This window comes from Motacilla alba, chromosome 1A (assembly GCF_015832195.1).
Source record: "Motacilla alba alba isolate MOTALB_02 chromosome 1A, Motacilla_alba_V1.0_pri, whole genome shotgun sequence".
NCBI lineage: Eukaryota > Metazoa > Chordata > Aves > Passeriformes > Motacillidae > Motacilla > Motacilla alba.
In genome coordinates, this window is record NC_052031.1 from 69,524,435 (window position 1) to 69,541,351 (window position 16,917).

Here is a 16,917-nt window from a genome sequence, read left to right on the forward strand (position 1 = left end):
CCAGTAACAGCTCTAACACAGGCTTAAATACGTGTTGGACACAACTACATTCCTTAACGTCCAGTTGTATGCCAGTGCAGGATGCTATTCCTGTTTAATTTCATTAATTGAAATATTAGTCTTTATATAATTTTTAATTGACATGCATTTTCCTAAGTACTACAGAGATTTAAGGATCAAAAATTAAGTTTTCTTTCTATCTTCACAATAAACTGGTTTTGGATTTATTTTTTTGGTCAGTAACATTGCAAAAATTTGAAGCTTCGGGTCATGGAAACCAAGTTTTCATTGACTTCACCAGAATTTTTGGCTCTTTCAATTATGTTAAGGTTGAAACCAAAACCAGCAAGCACAAACCCATCAATATTGGGTAAATTTTAATTTATAACATCGTGGCAGATACAAGGAGAAAGTATGGTGTGCCTAAGCAAACATTTCTCATGTTTTTATTATTTCACTCTAAAAAACTGTTAAGTTCACAGTAGAGGAGGGTGGGCTTATTATATGAAAACTGACAGCTGTCTTGAATTTCAAAAATGCAAATATAGATCCAAATTTTGAAATAGTCTGAAGTTCTTCCAATAAAATAAAAGCAGTAAAAACTGCATGTGCTTATTGCAAAACAATCAGCCTGAACCTTTTTCAGAACTAAATATATTTGCATACAGAATTCCCATCTTTTCCAAAATTCTTGTTGTAGAATCTGCCGTGATATTTTTTGTCAATATTTTTTATTGAAATAGCTGTTGAGATTTTTTACTGAAAATAAAGCTTTGATTATATGAAAAAAAGAGATAAGCAATAATTTTATGAAAAATTCTAGTTAAACCCCCCTGAAAATCTTCTTAAACTTCATGCAAAGATCAGCATCTTCTTCAGAATTGCTTTTTCATTCTTGAGATCAATTTCAGGTGAATTTTTCCTTTTTTTCTGTGTGTTTATCTATCTGACTTCCATCTATATTTGACTGACCAGGGTTGCAATAAAAGAGCAGCAGAAAATCCTCCATTATGTCAGGGCTTGTTTACTTATTTTATTGTTTTAACTGGTATGATCTCTTTGTGCAAGAAATTCTCTTTTCTGAATTTCATTTGAAGATTGGCAAACTGATTAGGATATTAATGTTTTATTCCACTGACCTTTCTTTCCTGTTTTGTTTTCTTTTTTTGGGTTTTTTTTTTTTTTTTGCTTTTTTCTTTGGGAGTGCATGGCCAGCAGCACCATCTGGACTTGCTCTGTGAGTATCTGTGCACCTTGTTTGCTTTGAATGACTGTTCTCAGTCTGCTCTGTGCATATCAGAGGAAACCACCTTCTCTCAGTGGATAAATGCAGTATTTTTTTCAGAGACAAATATGTATATAAGGCAGTGGCTCTCTGCTGCAAATTTAGGGCCTTCCAGTAAAGCCTTGTCAAGGTTGTTTTTTAGCTAATATGAGCACTGTGCCCAAATCTTTCTCCTGTCTAGAAATGTTCCGTTCATATCCCTGAAGAGCTGCTTTAAAGCCACTTTCTGCACGTGGCAGGAACTTTGATTTGATCATTATCTTAACAATTAAATTTTTACCTGGGGATTATCGATAATGCTGTTGGCACCTTAACATCTTGATGTTTCTGTGGCCCTTTAAAACTTTGTCAATGCTCTTCTGTTTGACATTTCAAATCTCTTCCTCTCCTTTGGCTCTTGCCACGAATTGGCTGTGGTGCTGTCCACTTTTCCCAAAGGGAGAATCTGCTTAGCTATTCCTAGGAGGTCGCTGAGCCTGCTTAAACACAAACATATTGCCCCATTTAATCAGTTTCTTGATCTTGTATTTCTTGTTATCTATTTGTTTTCTACTTTAGTAGTTATTGCAAGTAGCCCGAGGAAATATTAAACTGGTGAAGCTCTTCTGCTTCTAGGTCATTGGTTTTCATCTATATAAAGTTGATCAGAATCAGACAGTAAATCTATACAGAGAAAAGGTGATTTCTAACCAGTGGATGGTGTGAATTTATATCTATTAAAATATACACGTTGACTGTATAATCTAAAGGGGTTACATCCACACTCATTGAATTTAATGACAGAACTTCAGTTTCTTGTGCTTGGGAGCAGGTTCAGACTTGACTCTGCAGATGACAAAGATGCACATGCAAATTGTCTTGTAATTTTTCTTGTTTTCATACCTTGGACTACCATATATTTCTGTTTGACTCCTTTCATAATGCACGCAACTTAGATTAAGTGTTCCACCTTAAAATCGGATTCCATTAAAACAACACCAAGCTTAATATTTTTTTAGTTATTCCCTGCAAAGAAATTTCACCCGACAAATTTATTTTTTAAAATTTTATTTGCTAGTCTGACAAACACAAAAACTTCTCTTACCATTGCACCAACTATTCCCTATTAGTAGAAAGGTTCTGTGTGCCCCACTAGGATTCTTCCCATGACATTGGTACTTCAAGATTCCTTGTATGGGATACACCATTGATGCCATGATTTCTTGCAGCATTTTATGTAGACAGACCTTGTTTTAATGGAAAGCATTCTGGTGATATTGCTTACCACGTGCAGGGTCCAGGCTGTTGATCTCATGTCCCTCTATCCTACAGAGAAAAATGAATTCTGACTTTGTGCTTCACTTATATCTGTAAAACTTTTTTCTTCCTTTTTTTTTTTTTTTTTTTTTTTGCCAACAGAAAAACAAAGAAACCTTTTAAAGCTCCATGCTTTCTGAGACATATTTCAGTGTTGGTTTTGTGCTGTTCCAGTCCTTTGCTGATAATCCAATCAAGCCAGCTTGTAACTGAGAAAGTAACAGTAGTGTCACCAGACTGCAATCTGTCAAGCCCTCCTAAAAACCTTCTTTAATTGCTTGTGTAGCCTTTCTGTCTCCTTAAGAGTCCCTGGGCTGCATCCCTACTGCATTTTGATAAAAGCTCTCCCCATGCCCTCTGTGACTGTCAATACTTGCATGAGAACACAGAGGAACTTTCTGAGGACTCCAGAAAGTGCAGGGCATCTCTCTTTGTGAACCCACAAAACCAAAAGATGTAAATTAAAGTTGTGGAAGAGTTCTTGGATGTGTGTTTGCCATTTCCCTCCTGGGAGCTGCTGCCTTATTTTCAGCTTTTTTTTTAAGCTGTGTGCTGAAGTTGCACAGGCCTGTCCCTGAGAAGTTCCCCCGTGTTTTACCTTACAAGTGTGATTTTTGGAGGCCTCCTTGAGTTATTTTGGCTGCAGCTGAAGTGACTTCAGGTTAAGTAAGGACTTAGATGACATCACAACATTTCCTCAAATGGTGGCATCAAAGTGCCCTGTTTGCCAAAACATCACTGCTGTGTTAATCTTCTTCCCACTTCAATAAAGAACCTTTCATTCAGCAGCTAATTTGACCTTGGAAAATCTGCAAAGCTCATTTTCTTCAGCTGCAATAAAGCCCCAGTCCTTTCTGTCTTGTTACATAACAATCCCACACAACGCTTGAATTTTACTTCAGATGAAATATCTCTTCCCATTGCTTTAGTATATTCACTCGCCTATTTCTTATCACCTTTTTCAGCCAGGGGAACTTTGAATTGATTTTATTAATATGTATATATCTAGAAGGAACCAAAACATTGATTTTTCTATACTTGGGTTTCAAGTATACAAAGAGTTGGTCAAATTTTAGCTTCATGGAAAATTTCAGTGAAAAAAAATACATGCATACAGATTGTTAACTCTTGCCCAAAAAGGCTTTGTTGGTCTGCTTAGTTTTTAGTTCTTGAAAATAAAAATACACAGATGTTTTACACTTGCCCAAAAGGGTTGGTTTGCTTTGTTTTACTAATGAAAATAAAATAAACAGAATAAAGCCGGAATATTTTAATTTGGAAATACCACTGTAGTTCTCATTAGAATTCTTTTCCAACGCTTCTAATCAAGTAAAATTTTTTCTTTCAGAAAATATTTGCTGTAATGTCTAAGTTCCCTTCTTAGGTAATATATCTTAATAAGAATTCTGCATTATTACATGTGATGGGAAAAGACAGTGACCACGAGTCTTTGGAGTGACAGACGACATGACTTGGACCCTTGGAAGGTCTGTGATGGTAAAGTATTTTTACTGTGGTAAGTAAAACTACATTTTTGATACTAAGGAAAAAATAATGCTGATACATTCATCTTGTTGAAAACATATTTTTCTGACAGGGAAAAAAAAATGGGAAATTTTCATTAATTTTAAAATAAAATTATTCTTATTTTAAATTACTGCAATGAGAATCTTATGAACATTTTTTAACCTCCTTTTAAAGTGCCAACAAATATTAATTATGACATGAGGTACTCTACTCCACAGCAGATATCTGTCTTGTGCTTTAACTCTATTCCTGGCAAGAACCTCTAGAACTTTGATTATTCATAAGATGAAATTTAATCCTTTCAGCCATAGGTGCAATAACAGTTTTGTTCCTAGAACAGAATTTTCTACAGATATGGTGAGTTTACATAAATATTTAAGACTATCAAAGAAGCACAGAAAATTACAAAAAAACTCTCTGAAAAATGGGTGTTAGGTTCTCACCATCCTACCTGCATACAAGTTTATTCTTCACACTAGTTGATGCTAGCATGAATCTTATTTCACAGTGAAAGTATCTGGCACAAAGAGATATCATAAATCTTTAGGGTTTATTTTGTTAACAGATTGACAATTTAACTTTTACAGAGTTTTGGTTTTGTTTTGTTTTTCAGTGTTATTTAACAGGCTGAGGAACTCTTGATTCAGGAACTCAAGGTAGGAGAACTCCAGTGCCAGAATGCAAATGAGACAAATGAGACCATGTAAATGAGATATTTGCATTGTGTAATGGGGCGTGGGTGATGTGGGCTTGAATTTTCTTGAGCTGATGAAGACAACTCCAGCTTTCACACCTTCTAGACTGTTTAGTCAGTGAGACACTAAAAAAAAGTGATGGTGACAACCCTCCCAACATGTCTGACCAGAACTTTTAGCCACAGATGATCAGGTTGTGTCTTCCACACTCAATATTTCCCAGATGGGTCAGGGATTCTTGGCACACACTGATTGGAAGGGGCTCCTTGGGCTTCTGCTCAGCGATCCTTGGTGGATTTCCTTGGTGGATTTCCTTGGTAGGGGATGCTCCCTTGGGCTGACACGTTCAGCTCAGCTAAGAGGAGACAGCTTTGTTTTAGTCAATAACAAAACTTCATCAGTTTGAGTGAAAATGAGCCCAGCTAATAAAGACATGAATGAAAGTGTTGCAATAGGACACAAAATAAAATTACACAGATACTGAAATTTTATGGTAAGAAGAAGAAAAAAAGTGAAGTTAATAGGAGGATGAAAGTGCTCCTTTTTTAATGACACTGGACAAGATAACAGTTTATTAAATTTTTCTTCTTCTAGAGAAGAATGTAAAACAGTAATTATATACATAGAAGTGTGTGAGAAACTTCATTACAAGAATGTAAACATCAGAAAGCTCAGAAGAACTTAGAAGAACAGGGTGACAAATCAAAGCACAGCTTCCAAGAGTTTCCCACACACCAAACTGGAATCTACGGAGGATTTGTGAATGCATGAACTCTACCTCAGAAGAATAAATGTTTTCCTTGGAGCTAACCTTACCTATCTCAGTTTCCCATCTGTGCACAGCCATAACTGTGCCTTCCTGGCTTCTGCAAGTGTTACAAGGATAAATATTTTAATTAGAGATTTTGACATCCCTCAAGGAGCAGACCTTTGGGGCATACAAATATCTCAGATTCCATCTACCATGTTTTAATATGTAACAACACTTGTGGATTGCTCTAAAGGAAATTCCTGTTCTCTGTGTCTGTGGAGCTTAGAGGGTATGGTAAGGAGAACAAAAAAAATTATTCTTATGTATGAAGGTAATCAATTCACCTTGCTGGTGTATGTGATTCTTTGTATTGGTTTATTGGCTTAGAAGCCTTCAGGTGATAAGCAAATTTATTTTTGCAGGAATCTCCTCAGGAAATAAAAGTATCCCAGATGCTAACACACCTGGTAACACATTTAGAGGGCTGGCCTCTCACAGCAACATAGGTAAGTTCTTTTTGGTCTATATTTTATTTTTAAAAAATTATTTGCAAAAGAGATTTAATCAAATAATTGCACCTAACAAACAGGGAAAAAAAAACCCTAATACAGTAACATAAACAAGTAATATAGTGATGTAAACAACTAATAGAAAAGCTGATTGGCAGCTGCATTGAGGAAAGAGGTGCAGCAGCCTCTGGCACCCCAAACTGAAGCTGACCCTCCACCACAGGGGAAGCAAAGCACAGCTCTGTAATCTGCTCTGGGAGCACAGCAGAGGCTCCTGTTTGTCCTCACAACTGTTTGCTAAAAAACAAAAAACAAATGGGTACTCTCAACTACATTTTGACCATTCCTAAGGGATGGAGGGTCCGAATTCTTTAACGAAGCAGAGAAGTCAAGGTCACAAAAACCTCCCAGGCCATTTGATCTCCCCCTCATGCTTTCTCTTCTACTTCATGTTTCTGGGGCTACTTCTGAAGTGGGTCAGAGGATTCTTCAGCCTATAAATAACTCAAAACTAAACCCAAAGAGTTGCATCAGCATTTAGGAGGGACAGTGTGTGGTAATGGTGAGATGAAGGATGGTTCAGAGGCTATTTATGCTGACCTGTTGCTGAAAGAAATGTTCTTAGAAGTGATACTTAGGCATCAGATTTTCCTGTGTCTCCTGCTCTCTACTTCTTCATCCCATTTGTCATCCATACATCCTGTAGCTTGGCTAAGCTCAAAATTTCAGTTCTCTGACTGGAATTGCTAAGGTCTGGATTTTTGGTTTTGATTTTAATTTGTTGGGGTTTTTTTTAATTCAGTTTTCCCTAGCTGGCGTGTGGAATGCATTTCAACAGATGGTCATGGAGTTTTAAATGCTGTGAGTGGATTTTTAATAAGTCTGACTAATTTTATGATCATTGCAGTTCATGTGCACTCAGCATTCCCACCGACTTCAACAGGAAGGGCTGGACATGAAAAAATGTCATATTGCACTCAGCCAATGTAACTCTGGCAGTGCAGATAAATAAGGGAATTCTGGGCTGTAACAGCCAGGTCCAATTGTTTCCCTCTACTCAGCTGAGCTAAATGTATTGTGGGGCTTTTTTACCCCAGCACCAGGTATTGGTCACAGCTGGAGGCAGAAGTTAGAGCACTTGTGTGATCAGCGATGACAAATCCCACGTTTCTCAAAGTGGTGTGATTTGTGGGTAACTCCAGCCTCTTACCTCACTGCATCAAAAAATCCTAACATCACAGTTAACTCCTGCTCATTTTTCCTCTTTCCAGTCTGAGGGCTTTCTCTCTGCTGGCTTTTTTAAATTCAGCGAGTGAAATCAGGACGCCTCTTTGAAGCCTTGCCTGTTTTTGTCTCTGTGCCAGAAGATAATGTGTCATGGAGGGATGGCTCACAGCTATGCCTGACAAAGCTGAGGTGGGAAAAGATCCTCTGCCCATTGTCAAACATCCTTGCTGCAGCACTGCCACAGCACAGATACACTGTCCTCCTGCATTTTCCTCCTCTTGACAAGTTCACATCTCAGGCCATCTGCCCTGATTTGATCAAGTGTTTGGTCACACTGCAAGGCAGAGAGGATCATCAGGGCAGGTCTCCCTGAACCAGCTGCTGGGAAAATCTCCATCAGCAAGTCCACAAAACAGTCAAATGTAATTGCAACTGAGAGGAGAGTGCACCTTCAAATCTCTTCTCTGCATATTTGTTGGGGTTTTCTTGAATTTTGTTTACCGCTGACAAGTTGTATCTAGCAGCGCATTACAAACCCCCTTTTGGCAGCCATAGGAATATATTTCAAGCAGGTTTTGTTTGATATCTACAAGAAATCTCTGTTCAGTTTATGTAATAAGACAAACATATGCAAATCCATCCTCGGATCCTGTGAATTATATGCCTGGAATCAGTAAGCAATTCAGTAAAAGCTCACTAAGTTGCATTTTACCTATCCACATATCCCATAAAACTGACATAAAAAACAATGGTTTCTTTACCATTTCTCAGCAAATATTTAATAGCAGCTACAGTATTTTGGAAGGCCTCACATTATTGCAACTTCTTGACTTTTTGCAAAATGTAATGAGATTGATTCTTCAGAAAAAAATACTTCACAACATTTTTTATTGCTCTGCAGTGCAAATATGAGCGTAAATAAATAATTTTGAACTGCATTATCAGGCAAATGTAGCTGTTGAGATGAATACATTGGTTTTGTGTGAGTATTTCTTCATCTGCTCTGGCATTTTTCACAATTCAGTAATTAACTGATAACTACTGACTTATTATTCAATCTCTTAGAACATTTTGAAAATGGGATATGTGCCTAGGACTAGATCTACAGCCCTCATTAAGAGCTAAATTCACAACAGATCACAGGTGCTGGCTGTTTCCAGCACCTTCATCCTCAAACACCTGCTGCAGGAATATACCCAGCTGGACGGCAGACTGCTTAAAATGAGGGCAATTGAGTCCTAAACAGGTCCAGAAAAGCATATATAACATGTAAAGAGAGCTGGGTTATCCACAGCAGCCTCTTCAGACAGCAGTGGACATGGAAATGTCAAACCCTGATCCTCTGCCATGCCTTGACCAGCCCTGAACCTTGTTGAGTTTGATACCTGCATCCATCCCACCTCACAGTGCATGGAGAGGGAAAAAGCCCCTTCCTGCCTCTCTTTCTACTCTCTTTTCTTTCTTTCTCTCTTTTCTTTCTTTCTCTCTCTCTTTCTTCCTCTCTTTCTTCCTCTCTTTCTTCCTCTCTTTCTTCCTCTCTTTCTTCCTCTCTTTCTTCCTCTCTTTCTTCCTCTCTTTCTTCCTCTCTTTCTTCCTCTCTTTCTTCCTCTCTTTCTTCCTCTCTTTCTTCCTCTCTTTCTTCCTCTCTTTCTTCCTCTCTTTCTTCCTCTCTTTCTTCCTCTCTTTCTTCCTCTCTTTCTTCCTCTTTCTTCCTCTTTCTTCCTCTTTCTTCCTCTTTCTTCCTCTTTCTTCCTCTTTCTTCCTCTTTCTTCCTCTTTCTTCCTCTCTCTTCCTCTCTCTTCCTCTCTCTTCCTCTTTCTTCCTCTCTCTTTTCTCTCTTTTCTCTCTTTTCTCTCTTTTCTCTCCTTTTTTTTTTTTCTTTCTCTCTTTCTCTCTCTTTCTCTCCATCCCACTCTGTCCTAAGAACTAAAGGTAACAAAAGAAAAGAGGATGTGGAGGGGTGGAAAGCACAAGGATTGGCACAACTCTGTTCTCTACTGGCAGTGGGACATGTTGGGAAGTGGAGAAACCCAAGGGCTACTCCCTGCTCCAGGAAATACTCACAGTGTGACTACAGACCTACACAGGTGTGTAGTTACACCAAGCCTGGTGCAAGTCTGCTCCCCATTGGCTACAAATCCTTACTCAGGGCTCGTTTTCCTCCTTGCTCTAATGTATGTTTATTATTCCATGCAAAGCTTCAACAAGAAGGACTGAGCAAGATCCTAATTCCCGGATACCTGTTAGCATAATGGTTGGAGTTTTCCCCTGGAAGATGCAGGCTTGTTTATGCTCAGCCAGAGAAAAGGATTGAACCCACATTTCCCATATGAATGCTCTAATCAGTGAGCCCATTTAGCAGAAGAATGGAGCCAATCTAGCAGGAGTGCTCAGAAAATGAGTAATGGGACAGGTCCTGCCAGCCAGACACATAGGAGAGTGACTGAGGTGTCTGCCTTCTGCTGCTGCTGAATCTGACCCTCATGCCATGCTCTGATCAGGGATCATTCCTTCCTTCCCTGAATGAGGCTAACATACTGTTTTGCAATTGCAACATGCAAGAATTGACCCTCCTTACATGATTTTTCTTTGCTGCAGAGACTGCAAGGGTAGACTTGGCATCTGCTGCACACTGCTGCTTTTTCCCATTACTGCCTTCAGCACATTTGTTTCAAAATAGCTGTAGGAATTAGCATTGCATCTACTGCCAGGAAACCAGAGTTTGTCAACACTCTCTGGTGGAGCACCTTCCATTGTTCAAATGCTGACTCGCTGAAAACTGCCCATCAGTCACTTTCATCTAAAACTAAAAAAGGTTTCCACTTTTCTTGTGTTGCTTGTTTGATTGATCGATTTTAACAAAAGATGTTTTTATAAAGTAAAATTTATTCAAATTGGGGAAAAATATTTGTAGTTTTTCACACCCATGTGGCAATGTGTATGCCTGCCTTGTTCTCCGGGTATGTGTTTACAGAATCTTTTTCAGATGCACCACAAAGTCATTTGGGATTAGATGCTCGATTTCCTAAGCTTGTCAAGTTAGTTGCACTCCACCACTTTTACTGGAACATGTTTCAACCACTCCTACCAGTGTTTAGAAAGATTCTTGTAATTTGTCAGCTGAAGTTTTTTCCAGGGGCAGTTAGTAACATTTTTTTTTTTACTTCCCACCAGAATACTCTGAACCTTAAGAACTTTATCTCCTCCAGCTCTTTGACATTCATATTTTACTATGTCTATGAAAATATTCAAATCCTTTACCCACAGTGTTAGACAAGCCGAGTTCAAGATTTTGGGGGGAACTTCTGCTCTCACATGACAGGCTAATTGAAAAGTATCCAGCTACTAGAAGAGGCTCAGCCTATTGTACCACCCTCATGGCCTTGGGACCTGCCAGCTTGCTTCCAGCACTGTCCTGAGCTGTGGCTGCTGTGCTGCAGAGCAGCTTGGAGCACAGGCACCCAGCTCCTCAGAGCATTTTTAATTTTCTCTTATGAGGCAGGGTCTCCCTTCTCCTGACCAGCCCACTGGTACTTTGTCCTATCAGTTCCAATTTGCATTCATATTTCTTGTAGCAGGATGACCTGAATTATGCGCAGCATTTCAGGTCTCACCAGGTGTTGTACGCTTGCAAGGTGTCATTAATCACCTTTCCAGCTCAGATGCCTGCATTTCCCCATCCTGTTGCTGCCTCACATTTGTGGCTCAGTCTTCCTTCTCTTTGTCATGTTTGGTGCACAGTTTACAGAGCAGCTGGGGGTTTTTTTGGCTTCTAAAACTCTTGTACTTCCACTTGCTCACTTCTTTTTTTTTTTTTGTTCTAGATGTGGTTCTAATCTTGTTCCACACTGCTTATTTCTCCCAAAATTGTCATCAACAATTCTCTTATGTTTTGCTCTGGTTATTAAGCTGGGTTCAGCAGGGAAAGCAGGAAATTAAACCAGATTAAGGCAGAACAAGCCACAGTCCTGGCCTTGTATCCAGCACTGTGCTGGTAGGAAAGGTTTCCCACTTCTGTCTAGAAGCCACGTTGCTCTTGTGTTCCGGTCTAAAGGGAAGGAAGTTTCTCAGCTTGCTCAGCATGTTGCTTGTATCCAATACAGATATTGGATATTATCATTTTCTATGTAAAATATTATCATTTTCTATGTAAAAATTAAGGTTTACATTAATGTCCACTCCATGTACCAGCTCTCTGTGGTGTCTGCTGCAGTGATCCTGTAGTTCTCTTTATCTGAACATATTAACATCTTTAATTTTGCATCAGTGAGATACATAAAAAATTATTTTTCCTGCCTGTGCAAAACCTCAGCCTCCTGCTTTGCCCTTACCTGCTCAATATTTTTACCATTACTCAGAGCTGATGTCAGCTTCTCACTTAGTTGATAGACTGAATTTTAATTTATTTTTGCTGAAATATAAAATTTATTTATTTCAGAATATCTGATTTTCTAAGGGGAAAAAAAAAATCAGTCCTGAAAAACTGAAAATATGCATTCTGGGGTGGAAGTAGGGGCTGCATGATAAATAATAATTCCTCTCTGCAGAAGTTTAGAAAGTCTCAGATTAGCACAGAAGCTTTAGTACTATTCTATGACCCAAAACACTATAAAATCTTGCAAGACAAACTTGACAGGAAACCTGGTACCAGAATGTGCATTGTTTGTACAGATTCTGTGGAGCAAAAGATTGAACTGTTCTATGGATACCTATTCTATGGATACCTACCTTATTGTCTTTCCACTAACAATTAGCAGATGTCATAATGAGCTGATCAGCTGACAACACCCACAGAAAACAGATGGTAACAGTATTTGTCTACTTCCAGAGACCTATCAAAGCCCAAAATTTACGGAGTAAAAAGTTTGAAGTCAAACAGCACTCCCTGGAAAAATTCTAGTACCAGAAATGTTTTTTGGCATCTCGAATCATCTCATAGGGCTTCAGCTACACATCTTACATTGACTTCAGTGGGAAGCACGCAGTGAAATCCCCACTCACTGCTTTGAAGGTGTCCCCCTCGGTGCTTCACGTCGTGCTGAGAGACAGAGCAGTGATCCCAGGTCCAGATCCACAGCAGGCAGCAGTACACACAATGTGCCAGAACTCTGTAAGGCACCACTGTGTTAAAATATGCAGGCTTTAACTTAAAATGACAGAAATCAAGGGCATTGCAAATGAAGGCTCCTAACGGCCTCCTCCCCTTTGTCCCATTTAGTGATAGTCATACCTTTAGAGCTCTAATATGTAAAGTTGGGTGGTTTTTTTTTTTTTGTCTTCTTCCTTTTCTCTTTTCTATCCTGCCCTCTATATGACCTCCCTCCTAATTGGAATATATCTTGTTTTTCGATAATAGAATTTCCCCAGGAGATAGTCAATTTTTAGAGCTGAAAATTAATTTACGGGCCCTGCTTGATTGCATGCATCAGATATGTTTGTCTTTTACTACATAGTGACCTTCCTCTCCCCTCTCCCTTCACATCTTCATAGCCAGGAATTCACTTCAGAGTCAGACAACATGCCTTTTTACCCTGTTATACAGGTATTTGTGTCACACTTTCCACATGCTGCTGTTCGCCCACTGAGAGTGCTCTTGGAGAGTTTTGTCCCAGTCAAAAGATTGGAAATTCAGTCATTCCTTGCACTGCAGCTGGTGGGACTGTGGCCTTTCTGATTTTGTTGCAGCTTCCAGTTCACGTGTGTGGAAGTGGCCAGGGCAGAGAATGGGCTCCATGCCACCCAGAGATACTCTTCCCTTGCAATTTGGTGCTTCACACATGAGCCTGTTCATAGCTCCACAGGACCCCTCTCCTGGGATTTAAAACGAAATTGGAAAGGTAAGTGTGGCATTCACATTCTCTGAAAAAATCCCTTCACCCAAGATTTTTCTCCTGGGAAACTGAGAGGCCCCAGAGAAAAAGGGAGACAAATCTTATCTCATTTGCTTCTCCTGTGTTTTGCTCATCTGGAATGTGGTTGGAGATTGTTTACCCACAGGTGATTGTTGCATTGGTTTCTTCTTGTGAGTTGTTTTGACTCTTGGGTCAATCAGTGCCAAGCTGTGTCGGGACTCTGGAAAGAGTCACGAGTTTGTATTATTTTCTTCTTAGCATTCAATATTTTTCTGTATTCTTTAGTATAGTTTGATATAGCATTCTTTAATATAATATAGTATAATAAAGTAATAAATCAGCCTTCTGAGAACATGGAGTCAGATGCAGCATTCCTGCCTTCGTCAGGGCATTCCCTGCAAATGCAATGGGTAAATCCACACAGTTTGTAGTCACATCATGTGGACACAGTGGATGTGTTTCCTTCCAGTCCCTCTAATATCTACCAAAAAAAAGAAAAAAAAAAAAAAAAGAGGCCTCTTCCTTTCATAAGACACCTTAAGAATAGTAACCTAAATGTAATGAATTTTTCCATTTCATCAGTCAAGATTCCTGTTTTTCAAGAATCCTAGCATGTATTCCATGAAATACATGAAATACACTTTGTGTTTTTGTGTTTCCGTGAAATCCACTTCTTTGAAGAGCCAATCTTTTATTTTGTTCAGCTGATGCTATATGTGCTGGAGTGCTCAAATTGAAATGAAAAGTTGAGCAAACACAGATGCTGTTCAGAGCCTCACGTCTGCTCGCACTCGGTGTTAGGGACACTCCTGCAATGTTATTTTGATGAGTTTATTTAAGACAGCGACTGTGAGATTCACCTCATTGTAGCCTTAGATGGCCACAACACAAATTTTTACACCTCAGCTGGGCATCCTCGGTGCCCTTTCTACATAATAAAGAAGAATAGGCAAATTTAGCTCATAACTCATCTGACCTATTCTGGACATTTGCAATCTTTGCATCCTCAAATCACTCCAGGGAATATAAAAGGAGTCTCAGTGGCTGTATCAGATCCGTTTCTGGTTAAATGGATCCCACTCAAAGCTACAGGGAAGCATCTTCCACAAAGTGAAATCTGTGTGGTACCCTTTAAAAAACATAATCAGCCAATTATGTGATCCTGCAATGAGGTTTCTGCTGGGGCTCAGCTCAGACCTGAGGATAAAGAAGCCTTTTAGAGCAATATAATATAATATCCATCTTAATGACTAGCTTCTCCCAGCTCCCAAATATTGTCATGGTCAAGTCAATGAGCATGTTCAGTTTCTGGGAATAAGATCCTGGATTTTATGTGCACACATAGAGAGATTTGAGGCAGTTACTTGCAAAAGCTGAGCTCCATGGCCCATCAAACATTAAAAAAAATTATTTTTTAAGTTGAGTCATCCTGACCTGTTTGGATAGACACTAAAGTCAGCATGCCCACACTAAAGGGAAAGTATTTGGGAGCACTGTGAGCAAGTGGGACAAACTTTACAAATATCATAAAAGAATTCAATTAATTAGCTGAGTTGGATATTAATTAGGTGAGTTGGCTAGCAGCAACAGTCAAGTTGACATAACCTGGTAACCTCAAAGAAGGAGAAAATGGGTGTGCATACCTTGCTGAGAAAGATCCAACAGATCCAGGTGTTTGGTGGCTGTCAGTAAATCATCAAATCTGATGATTTCTAGGCCTGGTTTTGAATCTTTGTAGAACAGCACAGCTCTGCTCTGTAAGCAGAGAGCTCTGCCAGTTTATGTCAGCTGAGAATGTCGCCCCCAGGAAAAACAAATAGAAAAAAGAACCACAATAAGATCTCTCTGAGCAAACTTTTATCTGTTTAATGGAGGTGTGTCTAATCTTCCAGAGTCAGAGAGCCAAGAAAATAAAATGTACAATGTCAAAATGCTGCAAGCTTTTAAACCCACTTAAATTAGTATTTCACTGATATTTTTAATAGAATTCCAGCTAAAAAAAGGCACTACAACATAAAATTTTGCTGACCATTTGTCACAGGTTAAACACCCATAAATATTTGGAAACTCATTTGCATAACACTACAGTTTGGTTTAGTTCTTTTATGGGTCACTAACTTTTGTTGGGGAAAAATAGCAGTAGCAAAATGCCATTACCTTCTCAATAATTAGCAAATATACACCCTGATAGCCAGCCTCCTACCACACTACCTTTGTGTCTAATGCCTGCACCCCCAGGCACAAGCTCTTGGTTTCCAGCTTTGGTAGGAGCCTCACTCTGCCGCTTTACCCAGTACCAGGGTGTTCCTGATCCCCTGAAAGTCACCAAAAAAGGGTGTCAGGTGGCTTAGGAACCAGGCACATCCCATGTCCTGTTATCTCATGGGGGGCAGGAGAGCTTTTGGGACAGGTTCTTAGAGGTGTAACAAACATTGGAGAGGGAGGATGTGGGTGAGTTGTAGCTCAGGATGTTCTATGCCCTCTGCTCTTTCATATCAGTTGCTGTTAATGTTTGCTTCTCACTGCTAAGGATGTACAAGTGAAGCTCACAGGTAGGAGTGGAACTAATTCAGCTTGTGGTTTCTCCTCTGCAGGCTGAAAGAAGCAGAAGCAGCTTCACAGACAAGTCTGTTAAGCTCCCAAGTAAAACCTCAGCCTCCTCCAATACCTCTCAAATCACCACTGGCTACTTTATCATTTGACAGTTTCAGCACAGGTGATGAAGAGCCTGTTATAAAAAAAAAAAAATTCCCACCTCTTTTATACTTTTTCCTCACTTTCCCACCTGCTGTCTCCATGTATGTCTGTTTTTTTTTTCTCTTGACATAAATCTGCTTTTGCAATTGTGGCCCAAAGAGTGTCTTCATTTGTAGACCACCTGGAATAATGGAACCTAAATCTCTGACTGCTAGTCCTCCAATTCTATATTATCAAGAACTTATAAAACAATTTCAAAAGACCTGCCATTTGGAGAAATCATCCTGAGTTTAGATCTCTGTCTTAAAAAAATCCCTAAAATAAAACAGTCGCTTCTTTAGAAATTCTTGTGGATAAAAATAAAATTTAAACTCAGTCCAAAAAAAGCAGGTTTTATATAACTCATTGTTGGAAAATGTTTGCTTCTGGCTGACAATTTGTATGCAAATGAAAACAACAGAGTTATACTGGTGCTCTCCTGTAACCTTCATAGTGTTGCTCACTGGGTGCCTTTAGATGCTTTTGTCAGAATTTTTAGAGAAGTAATTCTGAGTGGAATTAAAAAAATCTTCTGCACCTTAAAAGGGCAGAGAAAAGGGAGGAGAGGGAAAAGAGAGATTAAATTCGTGCATTCCCTCCATTATGAATAAATATATTTATTTAAATCAGGCCACTCCACAGAGCACCACATGAGCTAATACTTTGTTGCCACTAGTTTGAAAGCCCTGCTTCTCAAGGGGAAAAGCCTTTTTTTTCCAGCAGCCATCCACTCTGGGAGCATCCCTGTGTTATTTGCAGAGAAATACATGGAGAACCTCGTTGACGTAAATGGCTAATTGTGCATAAGAGGGGTGCTCTCCACTCTCACTGAAGATTGCACAGCTTCAAGACACTTTGCAGCTCACAGGGTTCTGTGATCCTGAGGTGTTACTTAGCAGTCTGAATTTCTCTAGAATTCTCTAGAGAAAAATCAAAATTTTCCTGATGTATTCGTCTTCTAAAAAACCCAAAAGTGGTTTTGGCTTCTTTGTTTCATCCTACTTGTTTCCATTACTGATTTAAAGAAGGCATACACTGG

The 16,917-nt window shown here is 39.2% G+C and overlaps 1 long non-coding RNA gene across 1 annotated transcript; it reads left to right on the forward strand.

The window, feature by feature from the left end:
• Positions 1–1,421: 1,421 nt before the first annotated feature.
• Positions 1,422–13,119, forward strand: LOC119708771. Its single transcript, XR_005259206.1, has 3 exons — positions 1,422–4,764; positions 5,977–6,060; positions 12,976–13,119. It is a non-coding gene; the product is annotated as an uncharacterized LOC119708771 (long non-coding RNA).
• Positions 13,120–16,917: the final 3,798 nt, after the last annotated feature.